This window comes from Anopheles gambiae, chromosome 2 (genome assembly GCF_943734735.2).
Source record: "Anopheles gambiae chromosome 2, idAnoGambNW_F1_1, whole genome shotgun sequence".
NCBI lineage: Eukaryota > Metazoa > Arthropoda > Insecta > Diptera > Culicidae > Anopheles > Anopheles gambiae.
The window spans coordinates 62708433-62730546 of record NC_064601.1 but is presented as its reverse complement, the minus strand read 5'-3'; positions in this window follow the sequence as shown (position 1 = coordinate 62730546).

The window sequence follows — 22114 nt, the reverse complement described above, 5'->3', positions numbered from 1 at the left end:
CCTTTACCACCTCCCTTTTGCGTGACTTGATGAACCTAGCTAGTCGCACCAAGTAGGCCATACTCCTTACAATCTGTGTGTAACTGCTCAACCTGTCAAAGATCGGAAAACGTTCGATCGGAACAGTCATGGCTAAAGCCACTCCAGCTCGCATTTCCGGCAGCTCATTATCCGGAATTTCCACTTCGTCCTCATCCTTCATGAGGTGCTGTGTTGGTCGGGGCCGCCACCAAATAGTTGAACCTATTAATTTCCTCGGTGTAACTCCACGTGAAATCAAATCGGCCGGGTTGTCATGTGTGGAAATGTAATGCCAGTGGAAGGATTGGCTAAGCTGCTGGATCTCGCTTACCCGATTTGATACGTATGTCTGCAGTAGTTCTGGCGTTTTCTTGACCCAAGCCAAGACGATTTTTGAGTCGCTCCAAAGATGTACTGATTCAAACTTAAGCTCCGTAGCGTTCAGGAACTTCACGACCATTCGAGCCAGTAACAGTGCCGCTAACAGTTCGGCTCGAGGGGTCGTGATGGCCTTCTCCTTCGGACTTCGTTTTTTCGGTAGGATCCGAGACTTGCTGCAAACAAGCTGCATCTTGGACTCCTCGTCGGTGAAAGTGCCCTGCACGTACAAGCAGGCACCGTAGGCTTGATCGGATGCGTCAGCGAACCCTTGTAGTCTCAGCTGGAACACATCCTTCCAGGAAATCCATCTCGGAACTCGGATTTCCCTCAGTGATGTCATCTCGGTCCGAAAGTTTCGCCACTTCTCGTCGATTTCGGTTGGGATGGAGTCGTCCCAATCGATTTGTAGTTCACCTACTTCTCGCAAGATCAGCTTCGCGTAGGTGATTACTGGGCCAAAGAATCCAAGTGGGTCGAAGATTTTGGCCAGTTGACTCAGAAGTTTCCTTCGAGTCATTCCTTCTGGGTTGTCAAAGTCAGGAACGGACACTGAGAACCAGTCCTCCAACGGGTTCCATGTCACGCCCAGTGTCTTAACGATGGTCTTCGAGGTGTCGTCCGTAACCTCGAAAGTGTCTCCTCGTTGTTCTTCAGCTACACCTAAAACGATATCTGAATGGTTGGCGCACCACTTGTGAGCGCTGAAGCAGGCTTTCGCTAGTAGTCCAGTCACATCTCGCTGTAGTTGGCAAGCCTCAGCAAGGGTATCGGCACCAGTCAGGATATCATCCATGTATGTCTCCCTATTGACCACCTCTGCGGCCCTTGGGAACTCATAGTGATGATCTTCTGCAGCTTGCTTCAGAGCCATGGTTGCTTGAAACGGGGAAGGTCCCAAGCCATACGTAACTGTCAGCAGCTCTCGCACCGTAAGTGGGTCGTTCCGATTGTACCTCCAAAAGATTCGCTGGTACCTTGTGTCATCCGGATGGACCACCACTTGACGAAACGTCTTCGGAATGTCGAGTGTGAAGACGTACTGAAATCCTCTGAAACGAAGCAAAATTGCAGTAAGATCGTTCTGAACCGTCGGTCCAGTCATCAAAACGTCGTTGATCGAGACGCCGGTTGACGTCTTCGCTGATCCATCAAACACGACTCGCAGCTTGGTTGTCGTGCTCGTAGGCCGCAGCACGCAGTGGTGCGGTAGATAAAACACCGATCCTGGGTCGTCATTTGGTGTTTCCACAATCTCGCGCATGTGTCCGAGATCCTCATATTCTCGGATGAACCGCGAATATTGCTCCTTTAAGTCCGGCTGCTTGTCAAGTTTTCGCTCCAAAGCCAGAAAACGTCGCAGCGCTGTGTCTCGCGAGCCGCCAAGCTCGCGTTTACGTTCGTTGAACGGATATCGTACTACATACCGTCCCTCCTTAGTTCGCTCGTGTGTGCGCTGGAAGTGTTCCAGGCACGCTTCGTCATCCGCCTTCGGGGAAGGGCGGAGCTCGTCGCAGGATTCTACCTTGTAGAAGTTCCTCAGCAGTTCGATGAGCGGCTCATCGTCAGCAGTTTGGCAAAGTGTACGCGCAACGACCGTCGTGTTGCTCGCGATCACACCTCCAGCGATCCAACCCAGCTTTGTGTATCGCAGCGCAGGTCGGTTCGGACCGAGTTCACATCGGCCGTCAAGCATCAGGTTCCAAAAACTTCCAGCGCCAATCAGCATATCGACAGGTCCTCTTCTGTTGAAGGTAGGGTCGGCCAGCACCTGTTCGCTCGAGATGGGCCACTGTGATATGTCGAAAGACTTCGTCGGAAGTTCCCCAGTGATTCGTGGTGTCACTAGGAAGTCTAACTCAGCTGTAAAGTCACTGGCACGAGACCTGATCGTCGTGCGCAGTTTACGGCAAAGACGAGTTCTATTGACGTTCAGACCACTGACCGTGACGTCAGCGGGTTTTGTCTTAAGGGAGAGAAGGTTTGCAAATCGCTCGGTGACAAAGTTCATCTGCGAAGCAGAGTCTAATACCACTCTACAAGGGTAGGGAGAATCGCACAAACCATCCACTAAAACAATGGCAGTCGAAAGGACGGTCTGCTTCTCGGGTTCCACGTCACTCGCGCACAGGGTTGTCGGTGTTTCAGCTTGTACGTTGGCTGTTTGGGATTCTTCTATAACTGATTCACTAGATGTCGTTTGACCTACGTTAGTTGCAACCTGACTTGGGGAATCTTCATGGAGTAAGCTATGATGTTTCTTACCGCAACGACGGCAAAAACTGGATAAACATGCTCGCAATTGATGGCCTTTGGAGAGACAATTGAAGCAAACACCGCACCGTTTTGCAATCTCGAACCTTTCCTTAACACCTTTAGCCCTGAAAAGTTCGCAAGCTCGGAGTTCATGAGCAGCACTGCATACTGGACACTTCGCTAACGGTTTAGGTTCACTCACTACCAGGCTCCTTGCCACTGTTTTCGGCTTCGTACTTTCCGTCGATGTTTTCACGCTGGTATCGAGCTTCTCAGAAATTCGACACTGCTCCTCCAAAAACTCCATCATAGCGGCGTAGGAAGAAAGTAAGTTCTTCCTTTGTTTCGTCTCCCAAGCCACTCGCAACTTCTTGTCTAACTTACCAGCTATAAGGTTGACCAACATTTGCTCACCGAGACCACCTACCGGAAGGTTCTGATTCTTCAACGCCTCAACGTTTTTAGTGCAGGTGTCAATCACTTTACGAAGGCTCGAAGCATTGTCCTGGTTAATCTTGGGTAAGCTGAAAAGGTTTTCAATGTGCTTATCCACAACCACTCTTTTGTCTTCATACCGCTGAGTGAGAACCTTCCAGGCAGCTTCGTAGTCGTTGTTGTTTACCAGCTCATCGTCGATGATACCAGCCGCCTTTCCGACAAGGCAGTTTCGCAAATGAAAAAGCTTCAGGGTCGGTTCTTCTTGCTGGTATCGGTTCATCACCGTGGTGAACATCGCCTTGAACGAATACCACTTTTCGTATGACCCATCAAAGGTCGGTAGGGGCACTTGCAACGGAGGGAGGTAGGGCTGAGCCTGGTGCTGGGTCAGTGGGAGAGCAGGTGGAACGGCTACTTCAACTTTCGTTACGGCATCGAAACACGCGGTCAGTTTCAACGAAACGTCATTGAAACTTGTCTCAAATTCGATGTATTTGTCATTCTGCTCTTTGTCTTGTTCATCGTGCAGCGATAACTCGTAGATTTTGTTCTGTATTTCGTTGCACTCACTATAGATGTTTTCTAAAGCCTTTTCCTGGAGTTGAAGTAAGCGCACGTTTTTTACGTTGAGGTTAGGCTGCTCTGCACTGTCACACAAAGCTGCACACACACGACTAAGCTTTCCACACACTGCTTCCCGTTGCTTCTCCAACACTTTCAGCTGTGCCTCCATTTCGTCGGAATTGTCTTCTACTAGCTGTTGTTGTGATGATGTTGGTTTCGGTGATGTCGTCCCACGCTTAACTGGTGTTCGTTTTAGCTTTTTTGATCGAGTAAATGGTGATGGCATCGTTCGTCACACATGCACACACACCATCAACGTCGTATCAAGCCTTTGCACAAGAATCCGCGCCAAGCTAAGCTGTCACACACACACGCGCATACACGTACACGTACATTCGCTTGCGCCGCTGCGCAATTGCACACGAACCGATACCAAGCTGAACGCACTAACACACATTCACTTGCACCGGCACGCCATTTGCAACCGCTAAAACCCAAGCCAAACACTTCTCCTGAAAAGAACACTTTTCCCTTCTTGTTGTCTGGAATGCCCTCAGGCAGCTTCCGTCGAACAGCACTGACCGAAAACACTCGCGTTTACGGATACTGTTCGATCTGTTTGTCAGTAGTAACGCACCAAAAGTCACGTCACTGTAGGGCGTCTAGAGCCCTTAACACCCGGTCTCGGATGTTCCTTTGTACCGACTTTACGCGAGAAAGACAAACCACTTATCACAACACTTGGTAACTTTATCCGGTTCCGTAGGACCACAATGTTGTGTATCTAGCGGTGGACTGTAACTTGAGGGGGTGGGGTAGTAGGTTTTCTTTCACCATAAATCGGGAGCCCTCACGGACAAGACGATCTATCTTCGTTGATGTCGCATGCAAGACTAAAGTACATTTATTATACCTTCAATGTGTGCGTGTCGCACTCCGAATTCTACTGTCACAAAAAATATGCAAACCCAAGCAACAACCCAATCCCTGTGACATATGTCAGTTTGCCCAAGCAGCAAACGCAATGCGCAACTCGCACAACAGTTTCCTTTTCTGGCCCTTTGTGACGATGCTGTATATTTTGATGTTTCGACCTTTCTTGCTTGGATACTCCTTCGTTCGTGGCCGCATAATGGCTAGTTCTTCAGAGGGTTTCAGCCATTCTGCTAGGTCTTGTAGCGTAAGATTCTTGTTATCTTGTTTCGTACTTATCGTGTGTTTCAACTAGGCATGGGCAAAACGATTCTTTTCACCGAACGCGAACGAACTAGTTCGCTCACCAAAAAGAACCGTACGTGAACGACGATTCTTTCGTTCTTTTTTTCATGGGGTGTTTATTTACAAAGAACGCTTGTTATCTTTTTCATTTACCCGCCATAGACGCATACTGTAGCCAAAGAAGTACTCATTCTGCGGTTGACACCAATAATTTAAAAACATTAAAGACTCGGCCCATCTGCTGTCTGGCTAGCTATCGAAAAACCGACCAATAACTAGCATGTATAAAACTAATACGAGCATAGATGTCTCCAGCATATATTGTACCCTATGCCTTATACACACTCAAGGATTCTATAAAAAAAAACTACTTAAATATGGATCAACATGATGAGCGCAATTCCAGTTCAGTTCATTCGCGAATAATGAATAATCCGTTTGAACGGGATCGAGCTATTGAATTGTATATGTATAATTTCCACACCAACAGAGCACAGATCGAACACAAATGAGCCAGTTCGAACGCGTTCGATGAATTCAGTTGTGTAGGTACGATTTACACACCAACAGAACACAGATCGAGCACCAGTTCGAACGCGTTCGATAAATTCAGTCGTATAGATACGATTTCCAAACCAACAGCACACCAAGGATAATGTATTTAGAAGGTTGATTTTTATCGCTTTTGCTGGGCGACATTGTGGGGGACATCTGTCACTCTCTGCATACAAATTTCATTACCCCGCACCAGCCCTCCCCGATTTTTATACCGTAGCCCCCGGAAGAGAAATGTCAAGTCGAGAAATGTCATTTTGCTCTGAACAACTTCACCTTGTCATTTATAACACCTTGCAGCACACGTATCGAACACTGCCTGACAAATTCGACGGCGTTCGAGGAATTGAGTTGTATGGGTACGATTTCAACACCAACAGGGTACATTTTGATCTCTGACGACTCGTTCGCACGGTGCGAGAAAGAGCGAGAAAGCAATATGATTTTGCACGTTTCATTACCACATTTATGTGTGTCGTCGAACAATGAACGGAACGTTCGAACGCGTTCGGTGTAGTCAGTTTCTTCCAAAAGTTCTGGTCGTTTTTTGTTAAGAATCTCGTTCGTTCGTGCACTTTACCGAACTGTTCGAATGGTTCGATTCTCGTTCAACCTTTCGTTCCGAAGTTCGGTTGAAAACCTTGATGTTAAATCGTTTAGCAGCCTTTGGTCATTCAAAAATCCTTCTTGCTTCAACAACACCATGTTGTCAATGAGATTGCGCAAAGCGTTGGAAAATTCTAAAAATGCTGAAGGATTATCTGTCGTTATACGTTTTATCACTAGTAATTCTAGCAGTAAAGACTTGTAAATGCTTTCAGGGTTCCCGACCATTTTGTCGAGCCTGGTTATTACGAGCGCAACGGTTTTCTGGGTTAAGCATTGATCCGCTAACTGCACGAAGTGCTTAACCTTTCAGATGCTTTTGCAGCCTATTTATGTTTTCTAAATTAATTTCACTACTTGCCGATCCGTTGGTTAATGCATCCTCTCTGGAGCCACCATTTGTCGCGCACACGAAACTGTCTTTCGGAGCAGCAGTCAGGCACAGTACACGCCGACTTAAGCACAATAATAAACGCACCAACTGGCTCTTGGCAAATGATGCCTTCATTAATTTTTTCAATTGAATTTATACTCTAAAAATGCTGACCGTCGTCGAGCAGCATTTTCTTCTTAGCCTATGTTTTCCATAAAATCGTTAAAAAAGCGCGCATCGCTGGCGCGTTGCATAACGTAACTATTCAGCAAGTATTGCTACCTAGCAACGCTTTGTTTTTAAGGCTAAATTATCGTAAGCGACAGACGGAAAGAAGGAAAAGGAGGGAAAGCAGGGAAAGGAGGGAAAGGAGGAAAAGGAGGGAAAAGAGGGAAAGGAGGGAACGGTTGGAAAGGAGGGAAAGGAGGGAAAGAAGGGAAAGAAGGGAAAGGATGGAAAGGAGGGAAAGGAGGGAAAGGAGGGAAAGGAGGGAAAGGAGGGAAAGGAGGGAAAGGAGGGAAAGGAGGGAAAGGAGAGAAAGGAGGGAAAGGAGGGAAAGGAGGGAAAGGAGGGAAAGGAGGGAAAGGAGGGAAAGGAGGGAACGGTTGGAAAGGAGGGATAGGTTGGAAAGGAGGGAAAGGAGGGAAAGTAGGGAAATGAGGGAAAGGAGGGAAAGGAAGGAAAGGAGGGAAAGGAGGGAAATTACAATAATAAACGCACCAACTGGCTCTTGGCAAATAATTCCTTCATTATTTTTTTTTCAATTGAATTTATACTCTAAAAATGCTGACCGTCGTCGATCAGCATTTCCCTCTTAGGCCGCGGGGCCATGGGGATTCTCAACACTCATTTTCTCAAGCACTCATGAGTGCTTTTGAGAAATCCTCGTTCTCAGCGTTTGTCGAATCGGAACAAAATCGGTTTTGAGAATCTTTGAGAATCTTTGAGAAAGTTGACGATGCAGCTATAGGCTAACTGAAACATGAGCAATTGTGTTATTTGTTTTTCGGTAATCACTTTGGAAAATGTATTCAATGTTTATAATTGAAAAAAAATTAAAAAAATGCGATCAAAAATATATTTTCTATTTAAAGCTCCAAATAAAGCATGAGTGGCAATATCAGTTTCTCGAAGTGAGAAAACTGACGACGGCCACGGGCTCGCGTCTGAGAACAAGATTTGAGTGCTTGAGAAACTTAAATGAGTGTTTGAGAATGATTTCTCAGCTTGAGAAAGCCCCATGGCCCCGCGGCCTTAGCCTATGTTTTCCATTAAATCGTTAAATTCCATTGAATCGTTAAGCGCGTTTAATCGCTGGCGCGTTGCATAACGTAGCTATTCAGCAAGTATTGCTACGCTTGTTTTTAAGGCTAAATTATCGTGAGCGACAGACGGAAAGGAGGAAAAGGAGGGAAAGGAGGGAAAGGAGGGCATTGGACTACTTGCCGATCCGTTGGTTGATGCATCCTCTCTGGAGCCACCATTTGTCGCGCACACGAGAGTGTCTTTCGGAGCAGCAGCCCAAGACAGGCACAGTACACGCCGACTTAAGCACAATAATAAACGCACCAACTGGCTATTGGCAAATAATGCCTTCATTATTTTTTTTCAATTGAATTTATACTCTAAAAATGCTGACCGTCGTCGATCAGCATTTTCTTCTTAGCCTATGTTTTCCATTAAATCGTTAAATTCTATTTAATCGTTAAGCGCGTTTAATCGCTGGCGCGTTGCATAACGTAGCTATTCAGCAAGTATTGCTACCTAGCAACACTTTGTTTTTAAGGCTAAATTATCGTAAGCGACAGACGGAAAGGAGGAAAAGGAGAGAAAGGAATAAGGAGGGAAAGGATGGAAAGGCGAGAAAGGAGGGAAAGGATGGAAATGAGGATATGGAGGGAACGGAGGGAAAGGTTGGAAAGGATGGAAAGGAGGGAAATGAGGGAAAGGAGGGAAAGGAGGGAAAGGAGGGAAAGGAGGGAAAGGAAGGAAAGGAGGGAAAGGAGGGAAAGGAGGGAAAGGAGGGAAAGGAGGGAAAGGAGGGAAAGGAGAGAAAGGAGGGAAAGGAGGGAAAGGAGGGAAAGGAGGGAAAGGAGGGAAAGGAGGGAAAGGAGGGAAAGGATGTAAAGGATGGAAAGGAGGGAAAGGAGGGAAAGGTTGGAATGGAGGGAAAGGAGGGAAAGGAGGGAAGGAGAGAAAGAAGGGAAAGGAGGGCATTTGACTACTTGCCGATCCGTTGGTTGATGCATCCTCTCTGGAGCCACCATTTGTCGCGCACACGAAACTGTCTTTCGGAGCAGCAGCCCAAGACAGGCACAGTACACGCCGACTTAAGCACAATAATAAACGCAACAACTGGTTTCAATTGAATTTATACTCTAAAAATGCTGACCGTCGTCCATCAGCATTTTCTTCTTAGCCTATGTTTTCCATAAAATCGTTAAAAAAGCGCGCATCGCTGGCGCGTTGCATAACGTCGCTATTCAGCAAGTATTGACCAGCAACGCTTCGTTTTAAAAGCTTAATTATCGTCAGTGACAGAGGGAAAGATAAAAAGGAGGGAAAAGAATGAAAGGAGCGAAAGGTGGGAAAAGAGGGAAAAGAGGGAAAGGAGGGAAAGGAGGAAAGGAGGAAAGGAGGGAAAGGAGGGAAAAGAGGGAAAGGATGGAAAGGAAGGATAGGAGGGAAAGGATGGAAAGGAGGGAAAGGAGGGGAAGGAGGGAAAGGAGGGAAAGGAGGGAAAGGAGGGAAAGGAGGGAAAGGAGGGAAAGGAGGGAAAGGAGGGAAAGGAGGGAAAGGAGGGAAAGGAGGGAAAGGAGGGAAAGGAGGGAAAGAAGGGAAAGGAGGTAAAGGAGGGAAAGGAGGGAAAGGAGAGAAAGGAGGGAAAGGAGGGAAAGGAGGGCATTGGACTACTTGCCGATCCGTTGGTTGATGCATCCTCTCTGGAGCCACCATTTGTCGCGCACACGAGAGTGTCTTTCGGAGCAGCAGCCCAAGACAGGCACAGTACACGCCGACTTAAGCACAATAATAAACGCACCAACTGGCTATTGGCAAATAATGCCTTCATTATTTTTTTCAATTGAATTTATACTCTAAAAATGCTGACCGTCGTCGATCAGCATTTTCTTCTTAGCCTATGTTTTCCATTAAATCGTTAAATTCTATTTAATCGTTAAGCGCGTTTAATCGCTGGCGCGTTGCATAACGTAGCTATTCAGCAAGTATTGCTACCTAGCAACACTTTGTTTTTAAGGCTAAATTATCGTAAGCGACAGACGGAAAGGAGGAAAAGGAGGGAAATGAATGAGGAGGGAAAGGATGGAAAGGCGAGAAAGGAGGGAAAGGATGGAAATGAGGGAATGGAGGGAACGGAGGGAAAGGAGGGAAAGGAGGGAAAGGAGGGAAAGAAGGGAAAGGAGGGAAAGGAGGGAAATGAGGGAAATGAGGGAAAGGAGGGAAAGGAGGGAAAGGAGGGAAAGGTTGGAAAGGAGGGAAAGGAGGGAAAGGAGGGAAGGAGAGAAAGAAGGGAAAGGAGGGCATTTGACTACTTGCCGATCCGTTGGTTAATGCATCCTCTCTGGAGCCACCATTTGTCGCGCACACGAAAGTGTCTTTCGGAGCAGCAACCCAAGACAGGCACAGTACACGCCGACTTAAGCACAATAATAAACGCACCAACTGGTTTCAATTGAATTTATACTCAAAAAATGCTGACCGTCGTCCATCAGCACTTTCTTCTAAGCCTATGTTTTCCATAAAATCGTTAAAAAAGCGCGCATCGCTGGCGCGTTTCATAACGTCGCTATTCAGCAAGTATTGACCAGCAACGCTTCGTTTTTAAAGCTTAATTATCGTCAGCGACAGAGGGAAAGATAAAAAGGAGGGAAAAGAATGAAAGGAGGGAAAGGTGGGAAAAGAGGGAAAAGAGGGAAAGGAGGGAAAGGAGGGAAAGGAGGGAAAGGAGGGAAAAGAGGGAAAGGATGGAAAGGAGGGAAAGGAGGGAAAGGAGGGAAATAAAGGAAATGGTGTGAAGGAGGGAAAGGAGGGAAAGGAGGGAAAGGAGGGAAAGGAGGGAAAGTATTTCGAAACGCACAATCAAATGTATTTCGAACCACCAATTGGGACGAAAAAGTTACTGCAGGTATATTTCCATACCGTTTCAAACTGTTTCGTCGCTTCTCAGCCCAAGTAAGCACGGAGGAGCTGAGCCGGAATCGATACGAGCACACACCAACTGGTTGAATTTGAAGACAGATGTTTTAACCAACATAATAACCATAATACACACCTTCAAACATTGTTTCCGGGATTAGGCATCTCCGAGCTACCAAACAGCTACCGAACACTCAATTCATTCCAGAAGTACCAATTAAGGGGAGAGATGTTGGATCATTCAGTTACCGCAGGACTCCACACAGCATAACACGGAGCGCAACATAACAACTGACAGCTGCCAAACGCGTAAGAAAACGCTTGGGAAAGGAGGTAAAGCGTTTCATTAACTGTCGGTAATCGCAGTAGGTTGGTAGCTTTCCAATGAGAAATGAGCGGCCTGCTACGGATATTCATAACATGGTACCGGCAATACAGCGTTTTCTGAAGCGTTAAGCAGCTGTCAGTTGTTATGTTGCGCTCCGTGTTATGCTGTGTGGAGTCCTGCGGTTATAAGGGGGGAGATAGCACACATTGCAATCATAACATTTTCATGTAATAATTATTAATTGATCATAGTTCACGTTGTTACATTCTGAACTATAAAAAGTAGGGAATGCAAATAACACGTTCAGTTTGAATAAACCTATCGATTGAAACTCATCGTAGTTTGGCAAACCAGTACACAACAGATACTATGATGCCTTTTGCCGCAACCGTACCACGCTACATTGTGCTGATAGGCGACAGTTTTTGGTGTTATGGTTGCTGTACTTGCAGCAATTGGTGTAAATTCTATGCCGAATAAAAAGAGTTAATTTTATATTGGGTGTCTTACCGTTCAATTGCCTGCAACGAGTGGTTTCGTGAGGAAATCCACAAATTATACATGTTGTTTCCTTTTCTGGCCCTTTGTGACGATGCTGTATATTTTGATGTTTCGACCTTTCTTGCTTGGATACTCCTTCGTTCGTGGCCGCATAATGGCTAGTTCTTCAGAGGGTTTCAGCCATTCTGCTAGGTCTTGTAGCGTAAGATTCTTGTTATCTTGTTTCGTACTTATCGTGTGTTTCAACTAGGCATGGGCAAAACGATTCTTTTCACCGAACGCGAACGAACTAGTTCGCTCACCAAAAAGAACCGTACGTGAACGACGATTCTTTCGTTCTTTTTTTCATGGGGTGTTTATTTACAAAGAACGCTCGTTATCTTTTTCATTTACCCGCCATAGACGCATACTGTAGCCAAAGAAGTACTCATTCTGCGGTTGACACCAATAATTTAAAAACATTAAAGACTCGGCCCATCTGCTGTCTGGCTAGCTATCGAAAAACCGACCAAAAACTAGCATGTATAAAACTAATACGAGCATAGACGTCTCCAGCATATATTGTACCCTATGCCTTATACACACTCAAGGATTCTATAAAAAAAACTACTTAAATATGGATCAACATGATGAGCGCAATTCCAGTTCAGTTCATTCGCGAATAATGAATAATCCGTTTGAACGGGATCGATCTATTGAATTGTATATGTATAATTTCCACACCAACAGAGCACAGATCGAACACAAATTAGCCAGTTCGAACGCGTTCGATGAATTCAGTTGTGTAGGTACGATTTACACACCAACAGAACACAGATCGAGCACCAGTTCGAACGCGTTCGATAAATTCAGTCGTATAGATACGATTTCCAAACCAACAGCACACCAAGGATAATGTATTTAGAAGGTTGATTTTTATCGCTTTTGCTGGGCGACATTGTGGGGGACATCTGTCACTCTCTGCATACAAATTTCATTACCCCGCACCAGCCCTCCTCTATTTTTATACCGTAGCCCCCGGAAGAGAAATGTCAAGTCGAGAAATGTCATTTTGCTCTGAACAACTTCACCTTGTCATTTATAACACCTTGCAGCACACGTATCGAACACTGCCTGACAAATTCGACGGCGTTCGAGGAATTGAGTTGTATGGGTACGATTTCAACACCAACAGGGTACATTTTGATCTCTGACGACCCGTTCGCACGGTGCGAGAAAGAGCGAGAAAGCAATATGATTTTGCACGTTTCATTACCACATTTATGTGTGTCGTCGAACAATGAACGGAACGTTCGAACGCGTTCGGTGTAGTCAGTTTCTTCCAAAAGTTCTGGTCGTTTTTTGTTAAGAATCTCGTTCGTTCGTGCACTTTACCGAACTGTTTGAACGGTTCGATTCTCGTTCAACCTTTCGTTCCGAAGTTCGGTTGAAAACCTTGATGTTAAATCGTTTAGCAGCCTTTGGTCATTCAAAAATCCTTCTTGCTTCAACAACACCATGTTGTCAATGAGATTGCGCAAAGCGTTGGAAATTCTAGCAGTAAAGACTTGTAAATGCTTTCAGGGTTCCCGACCATTTTGTCGAGCCTGGTTATTACGAGCGCAACGGTTTTATGGGTTAAGCATTGATCCGCTAACTGCACGAAGTGCTTAACCTTTCAGATGCTTTTGCAGCCTATTTATGTTTTCTAAATTAATTTCACTACTTGCCGATCCGTTGGTTAAAGCATCCTCTCTGGAGCCACTAATCGCTTAATCGCTGGCGCGTTGCATAACGTAGCTATTCAGCAAGTATTGCTACCTAGCAACACTTTGTTTTTAAGGCTAAATTATCGTAAGCGACAGACGGAAAGAAGGAAAAGGAGGGAAAGGAATGAGGAGGGAAAGGATGGAAAGGCGAGAAAGGAGGGAAAGTAAGAAAATGAGGGAATGGAGGGAACGAAGGGAAAGGAGGGAAAGGAGGGAAAGGAGGGAAAGGAGGGAAAGGAGGGAAAGGAGGGAAAGGAGGGAAAGGAGGGAAAGGAGGAAAAGGAGGGAAGGAGAGAAAGAAGGGAAAGGAGGGCATTGGACTACTTGCCGATCCGTTGGTTGATGCATCCTCTCTGGAGCCACCATTGGTCGCGCACACGAAACTGTCTTTCGGAGCAGCAGCCCAAGACAGGCACAGTACACGCCGACTTAAGCACAATAATAAACGCACCAACTGGCTCTTGGCAAATGATGCCTTCATTAATTTTTTTTATTGAATTTATACTCTAAAAATGCTGACCGTCGTCGATCAGCATTTTCTTCTTAGCCTATGTTTTCCATAAAATCGTTAAAAAAGCGCGCATCGCTGGCGCGTTGCATACAGGGTTTTCCATTCCAATTAACAACTGTCCACAGTCAACTAGCAATCTTCGATTTGAAAAACACAATTGTCTACCACTTACAAACAAGTCAAGCCGTTTTTGGTACACTGTTCATTTCAATTTCACAATTGTCGTCTTCGAAAACACACGTCAGATGCGGCACGGGTTGTTTTGGTTTTGGCTGGAACGTGTATCACTTGATGTTGGGACAGCTGAGCAAAATGGACATGTTAGGCAGTTTTATCTATATTTTAATTTTTAATACAATGCAGAAATTTGTATATTAATCAGTGCTTTTACTGGTAGCAAATGAAAAAAAAAAATACAACATCCCAAAATAACTTAAAAACTGTAACACACCAAGAATAACTTAAAGCAAATGATAACACTGCTTAACATGAAAAAATTGCTCAGCTTTCCCATATTCTGATATTCAATCAAGACCTGTTTACAACATGGTTCAATTCTTACGGACAAGTGATACACGTTCCAGCCAAACCCGTGCCGCATCTGACGTGTGTTTTCGAAGACGACAATTGTGAAATTGAAATGGACAGTGTACCAAAAACGGCTTGACTTGTTTGTAAGTGGTAGAAAATCGTGTTTTTCAAATCGAGGATTGCTAGTTGACTGTGGACAGTTGTTAATTGGAATGGAAAACCCTGTAACGTAGCTATTCAGCAAGTATTGCTACCTAGCAACGCTTTGTTTTTAAGGCTAAATTATCGTAAGCGACAGACGGAAAGAAGAAAAAGGAGGAAAAGGAGGGAAAGGAGGGAAAGGTGGAAAAGGAGGGAAAAGAGGGAAAGGAGGGAACGGTTGGAAAGGAGGGAAAGGAGGGAAAGGAGGGAAAGGAGGGAAAGGAGGGAAAGGAGGGAAAGGAGGGAAAGGAGGGAAAGGAGGGAAAGGAGGGAAAGGAGGGAAAGGAGGGAAAGTAGGGAAAGGAGGGAAAGGAGGGAAAGGAGGGAAAGGTTAGAAAGGATGGAAAGGAGGGAAAGGAGGGAAAGGAGGGAAAGGTTGGAAAGGAGGGAAAGGAGGGAAAAGAGAAAGGAGGGAAAGGAAGGAACGGTTGGAAAGGAAGGAACGGTTGGAAAGGAGGGATAGGTTGGAAAGGAGGGAAAGGAGGGAAAGGAGGGAAAAGAGGGAAAGGAGGGAAAGGATGGAAAGGAGGGAAAGGAGGGAAAGGAGGGAAAGGAGGGAAAGGAGGGAAAGGAGGGAAAGGAGGGAAAGGAGTGAAAGGAGGGAAAGGAGGGAAAGGAGGGAAAGGAGGGAAAGGATGGAAAGGAGGGAAAGGAGGGAAAGGAGGGAAAGGAGAGAAAGGAGGGAAAGGAGGGAAAGGAGGGAACGGTTGGAAAGGAGGGAAAGGTGGGAAAGGAGGGAAAGGAGGGAAAGGAGGGAAAGGAGGGAAAGGAGGGAAAGGAGGGAAAGGAGGGAAAGGAGGGAAAGGAGGGAAAGGAGGGAAAGGAGGGAAAAGAGGGAAAGGAGGGAAAGGAGGGAAAGGAGGGAAAGGAGGGAAAATGTTGGCACGATATCGACCTCGTGCGAGATCTGTCTGGCGAATGTTGACATATATCGAGCTATCTTGATAATAGCTCGAATAAGTCACAATAAATCCCTCAATAAAATAAAGCTATACAGATACAGACAAGGACGAAAATACGAGACAGCTAGATCTCCAACATTAGGGCCAATTAGGAAATAGTTCATCTACGGTCAACTTAAGGGCAAAAGAGGTCAAGGAGATCAGCTGATCGAGTAAAATGCCGCCATCGTAAAAGGGACAGTAGCAAACTTACATAGAAAGAAGAAAGACTATTTTTTGAACTGTGCGGCGAAAACCCTATACGCGAGAGCCAGTTACAAGAAAGTCTAACCAGCTACCAAAATAAACAGATTGTTACCAGGCGTAACAACATTCAAAAAATACGTGCGAATATTTCTTTCGAAAACTACAATTCGTGCAAATAGTTATCGCGATGAGCCAACGCGGGTTTAATTGTGGTGGCTGCGAGCGGCATATTACTGTGAATGATATGGTGCTGTGCAATAAGTGCAAAATGAGGTACCACCACGGATGTGTCGGCGTCACCACAGTGACAAAATACCGAGCGTTGTGTTGCGATTCGTGTGTGATAAAGGTGTCAAAGTGCGAAGCTAAGGAGACGGGTTACACAATGACCTCCCAGGAAGCGAACGCGAAGACGAGGAAGCCTGCAGATAGTTGCGACGGTGATAATAAGGCCAAAGAAGCAGTATCTAGCGAGGGCGAAACCTCGGCGAACAAGCTGTCCACAGGAGAAGAAGTGCCCATGATGATCCACGCTGCAAGGATGACATCTACCACGAACGCATCAAAAAGAGCGTCAACAAAAAGCACAATACAAGCTGCACTTACACGACTTGTAAAAGTGTAGCATCTAGAACGAGAAATGGCCTTGAAGAAGTTCGAACTCAAAATGGCCAATCTAAAGTTCGAGCAAGAAAAGATTCGGCTTCAATTCGAGTACAAACGAGAATCGATTCGATCTTCCGTGAAGAAAACATTCACAGAACAGACGAATTGCAAGCAGCTGCAGCAGCAGCAACAGCAACATCAACTGCAGCATCAGCAGCCGCAGCAGCATAAGCAACATCAGCAGCCGCAGCAGCATCAGCAGCCGTGTGATGTAGCTACAAATGAAAGTGCATGCATCAAATCGGGGACTCCTTCGGCAGTGGCAGTCAGGGATGAAACAGTCCTTCCTGAGCTTGATGCAGAGGAGCAGCGATCTTCCGAACCACATAACACCGCACTCCTGCACGATGCGTCGAGAATGTGGGTACCGAGAGAACCATTTGGTGTAGCGTCTGTCACACCTTTGCAACATGGACAACAAACCGTCAACACCCCCGACGTCGGATCAGCACCAGCTCTTCTGCTATCACAACTGGCACGATGCGCCGGTGTAACGGGTAAAACAAAACCATCGGAAAGGAGCTGCACAGGAGGCGCGGCGAGGGGCGATTCAACTGTGAGGCGGACCAACTTGGCAATTTCGGCGTGCGGCAACAGCAGACAACACGAGTTTGCCAACACTCGTTCCGTCAAACAGCTAAGTTTGCCGCTTCAAGAACCGTACTTCATCGCATTAACCATTGACTTTACTCACTTTCAGGGACTGTCGACTCTACCGTTCCTGAAAGGGGAGTTGAGGTCAATGATCGGGACTCAACGCATCGATTCAGTGGCATCACTCGACATTCGCAGCACCGACAACCCTGCAACCGGGAGAAGCCGTTTGAGATTGATGAACCATGGATTCGGCAGCCTCGACGGGCCCACTACCGGCAGAGGCCGAACGCGACACATATTCCCCGGCGTACAACAAAACGGTGTAGCAGAGCTAAAAAATAACAATGCGCAAATTAGGAATCTGTACACACACGCACTCACCAGTATCGACACAGTTGAGGTTAAGTTGCTACCATCCGCGGTGCGAAACAGGAATATAGGCCAAACAAATCTACGTCTTCGTGTCCCAAAACAAAACGGTATGGCAAACGAGCTAGATAGCGTAAAATCATCAGAGTGCCAGCTACGGTTGAAAGAAAGATTGATTGAAGGAAGGCGTAGGCGTGACCGCTTAAAGTTTGTAGCGCAGAAAGTAAACAAACCGAACGAGATGAAACGCAATGATGAGCGTTGGAAACGGCGAATAATCAGGCGACATATTGTGAAACCTTTTATCCCACACTTGAGTCGAGAAGCAGGAAATTGGTATATCGTGCTAATTATAAGCAAATCCTGCTTTTCTAAGGATTTACGGTGTGGGGTGTTGGCACGATATCGACCTCGTGCGAGATCTGTCAGGCTGATCGAGTAAAATGCCGCCATCGTAAAAGGGACAGTAGCAAACTTACATAGAAAAAAGAAAGACTATTTTTTGAACTGTGCGGCGAAAACCCTATACGCGAGAGCCAGTTACAAGAAAGTCTAACCAGCTACCAAAATAAACAGATTGTTACCAGGCGTAACAACAGTTGGAAAGGAGGGAAAGGAGGGAAAGGAGGGAAGGAGAGAAAGAAGGGAAAGGAGGGCATTTGACTACTTGCCGATCCGTTGGTTGATGCATCCTCTCTGGAGCCACCATTTGTCGCGCACACGAAAGTGTCTTTCGGAGCAGCAACCCAAGACAGGCACAGTACACGCCGACTTAAGCACAATAATAAACGCACCAACTGGTTTCAATTGAATTTATACTCTAAAGGCCGGGCTACATTGATCGTACTCTCTGGTGTAATTTTGATTTTCATTAGCGCACCTGGCGGTTGACCGAAGCATTTTTCCAAACAATTTGAAGCCGCTTCATAAAATATGTAATTTTTCTATGATTTTAACCTAATTTGGACAAGAAAAGTTTTGTAAAAGGTATATGCACATGTCCTGTACGCATTGCATCCATTTTCATGGCAAAAAACGATGAAAAAACAACTTAAATTTGAGATCCGGCACGACCATTTCCTCGACGACCAAAAAAAGCTTCCTCCAGCCGCCGCCAGATGCGCTAGTGAAAATTGAAATTACAGCAGAGAGTACGATCAATGTAGCCCGGCCTTAAAAATGCTGACCGTCGGCCATCAGCATTTTCTTCTTAGCCTATGTTTTCCATAAAATCGTTAAAAAAGCGCGCATCGCTGGCGCGTTGCATAACGTAGCTATTCAGCAAGTATTGACCAGCAACGCTTCGTTTTTAAAGTTTAATTATCGTCAGCGACAGAGGAAAAGAATGAAATGAGGGAAAAGAATGAAAGGAGGGAAAGGTGGGAAAAGAGGGAAAAGAGGGAAAGGAGGGAAAGGAGGAAAGGAGGGAAAGGAGGGAAAAGAGGGAAAGGATGGAAAGGAGGGAAAGGATGGAAAGGAGGGAAAGGAGGGAAAGGAGGGAAATAAAGGAAATGGTGTAAAGGAGGGAATGAAAGGAGGGAAAGGAGGGAAAGGAGGGGAAGGAGGGAAAGGAGGGAAAGGATGGAAAAGAGGGAAAGGAGGGAAAGTAGGGAAAGGAGAGAAAGTAGGGAAAAGAGGGAAAGGATGGAAAGGAGGGAAAGGAGGGAAAGGAGGGAAATAAAGGAAATGGTGTAAAGGAGGGAAAGGAGGGAAAGGAGGGAAAGGAGGGAAAGGAGGGAAAGTATTTCGAAACGCACAATCAAATGTATTTCGAACCACCAATTGGGACGAAAAAGTTACTGCAGGTATATTTCCATACCGTTTCAAACTGTTTCGTCGCTTCTCAGCCCAAGTAAGCACGGAGGAGCTGAGCCGGAATCGATACGAGCACACACCAACTGGTTGAATTTGAAGACAGATGTTTTAACCAACATAATAACCATAATACACACCTTCAAACATTGTTTCCGGGATTAGGCATCTCCGAGCTACCAAACAGCTACCGAACACTCAATTCATTCCAGAAGTACCAATTAAGGGGAGAGATGTTGGATCATTCAGTTACCGCAGGACTCCACACAGCATAACACGGAGCGCAACATAACAACTGACAGCTGCCAAACGCGTAAGAAAACGCTTGGGAAAGGAGGTAAAGCGTTTCATTAACTGTCGGTAATCGCAGTAGGTTGGTAGCTTTCCAATGAGAAATGAGCGGCCTGCTACGGATATTCATAACATGGTACCGGCAATACAGCGTTTTCTGAAGCGTTAAGCAGCTGTCAGTTGTTATGTTGCGCTCCGTGTTATGCTGTGTGGAGTCCTGCGGTTATAAGGGGGGAGATAGCACACATTGCAATCATAACATTTTCATGTAATAATTATTAATTGATCATAGTTCACGTTGTTACATTCTGAACTATAAAAAGTAGGGAATGCAAATAACACGTTCAGTTTGAATAAACCTATCGATTGAAACTCATTGTAGTTTGGCAATCCAGTACACAACAGATACTATGATGCCTTTTGCCGCAACCGTACCACGCTACATTGTGCTGATAGGCGACAGTTTTTGGTGTTATGGTTGCTGTACTTGCAGCAATTGGTGCAAATTCTATGCCGAATAAAAAGAGTTAATTTTATATTGGGTGTCTTACCGTTCAATTGCCTGCAACGAGTGGTTTCGTGAGGAAATCCACAAATTATACATATTGTTTCCTTTTCTGGCCCTTTGTGACGATGCTGTATATTTTGATGTTTCGACCTTTCTTGCTTGGATACTCCTTCGTTCGTGGCCGCATAATGGCTAGTTCTTCAGAGGGTTTCAGCCATTCTGCTAGGTCTTGTAGCGTAAGATTCTTGTTATCTTGTTTCGTACTTATCGTGTGTTTCAACTAGGCATGGGCAAAACGATTCTTTTCACCGAACGCGAACGAACTAGTTCGCTCACCAAAAAGAACCGTACGTGAACGACGATTCTTTCGTTCTTTTTTTCATGGGGTGTTTATTTACAAAGAACGCTCGTTATCTTTTTCATTTACCCGCCATAGACGCATACTGTAGCCAAAGAAGTACTCATTCTGCGGTTGACACCAATAATTTAAAAACATTAAAGACTCGGCCCATCTGCTGTCTGGCTAGCTATCGAAAAACCGACCAAAAACTAGTGTTCAATAGCTCAAATAAACGATGTTGCTGAGACGGCTTGTGGGCTTAGACTAAACTTTATTTTACAATTATTCCTACATTATCCTATTTCATCCTAATCCTATCACTAACACTAGTATATACATGCTTAGGCTACGCTCTAGGCGTGAACATCCCGACCACCATAAAATTCTAATTTTATCGCACCCATTAATTCAATACAATTCAATCATAACATTCTAATTAGCCTCTCTTATTTCACTACCTTCTTCTATGCTCTTAGCATTAAATGGCAAAATACAAATTTTAGCAACAGGTCGTTTTACCCTTTCTGCTTGTGCCGTTTTGATAGTTACCACTCTTACTACCCCGTCTTCTGCTGGATGTACTTCTATAATTCTTCCTAACGGCCATTTGCCAGGGGGGCACATTATCCTCCCTTATAAGCACCATCATTCCAGGACTAATCTTGACAGCTGGCCCGTGCCATTTTGTTCTAGCCTGTAACTGCTGAAGGTATTCTTTTCTCCACCGTGCCCAAAAATGTTGTACCCGCTTTTGCACTGCACGCCAATGATTTAGTCTATTATCAGAAATATCGCTAACATCAAGCTCCGCAATTTGCTGCATATTTGACCACGTAAGGAAGTGTCCTGGCGTGAGCACTTCCATATCCGCAGGATCATCTGATAGCGACGTTAGAGGCCGTGAATTGAGACATCCTTCGATCTCAACTAAAACCGTTAAGAGATCTTCGTACGTCATGGGAGAATCTCCGATCACACGTCGAAGGTGAAATTTCATAGATCGCACAGCTGCCTCCCAAAGGCCCCCAAAATGTGGAGCGCGAGGGGGTATAAACTTCCACTTGATGCCTTGCTGACTACTCCATGATTGCACACTCTCCTGAAATTGTCTTCTTCTTCTTCTTGGCCTGCTCAATGAGCACGTCTCATAGACATGGCCAGGTCGCCAATTCGTTTCCAGGAAACTCGGTCCTGGGCTGCAGTCCTCCAACCACGGTTGCATCCGATTTCCGACAGGTGCGACTCCACCTGATCCAGCCAGCGAGCTCGCTGTGCTCCTCTACGCCTCGTGCCGAACGGGTCGCTGACGAGCACCTTCCTGGTGGGGCATGAGTCCGGCATCCTCATCACGTGCCCCAGCCAGCGTATCCTTCCGGCTTTGATGACCGTCAGGATGTCTGCACCGCCAAACAGCTCAGCTAGCTCGTGGCTCATCCTCCTTCTCCACACGCCGTGCTCGCACACACCGCCAAAGATAGTCCTTAGCACCCGCCGTTCGAAAATGGCGAGTGCATTGGCGTCCTCCGTCAGTAAAGTCCAGGACTCGTACCCGTAGAGGACCACCGGACGTATCAGTGTGCGATATATCGCGCATTTCGTGTGTTGCTGGAGTCTTCTGGATCGCAGGAGTTTGTGGAGCCCGTAGTAGGCACGATTTCCCTGAACAATGCGCCTTCGGATTTCGCTGCTTACGTTGTTGTCCGAAGTTACGATCGTGCCAAGGTAGCAGAACTCCTCTACCACCTCGAGATCGTCGCCGTCAACTGATACTCTGCTTCCGAGTCGGGCTCTATCACGGTCAGAGCCCCCGGCAAGCAGGTACTTTGTCTTCGTCGCATTGATCCTCAATCCAATCCTAGCGGCTTCGCGTTTCAGTCGGGTGTACGCCTCGCACACCGCCGCAGATGTTCGCCCGATGATGTCGATGTCATCCGCGAAGCCAAGGAATTGGAGAGTTCGGGTGAAAATCGTGCCCCGGATGTCGAAACCCGCGCTTCGC